This window comes from Otolemur garnettii, unplaced genomic scaffold, assembly GCF_000181295.1.
Source record: "Otolemur garnettii isolate 467f Iridium unplaced genomic scaffold, OtoGar3 scaffold00025, whole genome shotgun sequence".
In the NCBI taxonomy this organism is placed as follows: Eukaryota; Metazoa; Chordata; class Mammalia; order Primates; family Galagidae; genus Otolemur; species Otolemur garnettii.
In genome coordinates this window covers 5539270-5541513 of record NW_003852420.1, presented here as the reverse complement: position 1 = coordinate 5541513, position 2244 = coordinate 5539270, and the positions used below count along the sequence as shown (strand labels likewise).

Below are 2244 nucleotides of genomic sequence, written 5' to 3'. Positions count from 1 at the left end.
TTTGTTCCCATGTGTACCACACAAAAAAGACTGTTTCTGTAACATCTTCCATCACGTGTCAATGCCAGACTTTTGTTTTGTAGCATTGCCAAAGGCCAGAAGTGCTGCCTTTCCTCTCCCTCTGGCCTGATAAGGGGAGCGTCAGAGAGAGAGATGGGGAGAGGTCGGACTAGGCCCAACACAAAGGGTAGAATAGGCCAGAACTTTATGCAAGGTGGGATAAACAGGAAGTTTTAACAGAAGCATCAGGGGGCTGTGTCAGTAAGTATCTTCTCATGTATTAGAGATGAAAAATGCTAAGAAAGTGGGATGTGTTTTCTTATGGGTTAGAAACTCAAGAGTCCTGAGTTAGACTGCTGGCTCCTTGGCTGTGTAGCCATTTCCTAACATCTCAGTACCTATGTTTCTCACCAGTAAATTGGAGCAGGGAGTAGTAATCTCTGCTACATAGGATTGGCATGAAGAGAAAGTAAGGAGAGCATTTAGGGTATGTAGGAAGCCCTCAGTCTGTGCTGGCGATGGGGCTGCTATTCCTGCAGGTGCTGAGAAGCAACTGGGCTGTGTCCATCAGCCTCAGCCACTCACCTACCATCAGTGCCAGCCAGAGCAACTCTCCTGACTTCTCTAGGCCTGATCCACTTCCGCCTCTCTCAAATAAGGGATTTGCTATACACGAGTTCTTTCCAGAAGGAAATTTTATGTTTTTAAGTTGAAACTGTATGTCTCCTAAAAAACAAACTGAGAATAAAAAGAACTTTAAAAATTAAAGATTCTATTTAGAAAAATTAATGCTAAAAAGATATACTTACTGGCTTCAGGAAAATGTTGATTAAAATGACATTGTTGCTTTCCTGCTGGAAATTGATGGATGGCCATTCTCCAACCAGCACTAGAGGCCATTCTGAGGAAGGCAGAGGATATCTGCCGAACACAGATTCTTTCCTGTCTGGTATTCTGAAAGTAACATTTGTATAAATGAACTGTGATACAATTATTGCACTGGAGAAATTTTTTAAAAATCTGTTTTATTGAGGTGCAATTTATGTACAATAAAACATACTCATTTAGCGTACAGTTGGATGAGTTTTGACAAATGTGTAATAACTACTGCCTTATAGATTTTTAAAAACAGGTTTATTGAGATATAATTCACATACCCATATATGTGACAAGATTTACCCATATAAAGTGCATAATTCAGTGGTTTTTAGTATAATCAGAGTTGTGTGGCCATCACCACAATCTAATTTTAGATCATTTCATTACCTCACAAAGAAACCCCATACCAATTAGCAGTCACTCCCTAGTTCTGTCCCCATCCCCATCCCCACTTCTAACTCTAAGCAACTATTAATATACTTTCTGTCCTTATGAATTTGCCTATTTTGGACATACCGTGTAAACGGAGCTATACAATATGTGGTATTTTGTGACTGGCTTCTTAGCAAAATGTTTTCCAAGTTCGACCATGTTGTAACCTTTGTCAGTACTTCATTTCTTTCTGTGATTACATAATATCCCCTGGTGTGGACATGACACCTTTTGTTCCTTTTGTTCCGTGACACCTTTGTATCTGTTCATTAGTTGATAGACACTGGGACTGTTCCCACTTCTGGACTGCTGTTATTAATGCTACTACGAATGTTTGTGAAAAGTTTTCGTGGATACCTATATGTTATTTCATTTCTCTTGGGTATCTATTGCCAAGTTCATATGGTGACTCTGTGTTTAACTTTTTGAATTGCTAGTCTATTTTCAAAGTGACTGTAGCCTTTTATACTCCCACAAGCAGTGTGTGTTGGTTTCAATTTCTCCACATCCTGCCAGCGTTTACTGTTATCTGTTATCTGAATTATGCACTTTACATGGGTGAATCTTATCACATATATGGGTGTATGAATTATATCTCATATTGTAAAAATCAGTCCATAATTAGTAAAGACCTGCATTATGCATCCTACTTTTCACTCCCTTTACGTCTCCTTGCCATTTAGTAGTGTGAAGTTGTGTCTCAGTTTTGGTTTTAATTTGCATTTTTCGATGACTATTGATATTGGGCATCTTTTCGTGTACTTTTTATGTTTGTTATTTAGAGAAATGTCTCTTGAAATCTTGTGCCCATATTAATTTGTCTGTTGTCTTTTTGTTGAATTGGAAGTGTTAATATATTTTCTGATCAGATACATGGTTTGAAAGTATTTTCTCCATTCTGTTGATTATCTCTTCACTTTTTTTTTTTTTTTT

At 37.9% G+C, this 2244-nt stretch overlaps 1 protein-coding gene across 1 annotated transcript in view; it reads left to right on the top strand.

Annotated features, from left to right (window-relative positions):
- Positions 1–2244, top strand: part of SLX4IP (SLX4 interacting protein) — a 194571-nt gene that overhangs the window by 83921 nt on the left and 108406 nt on the right.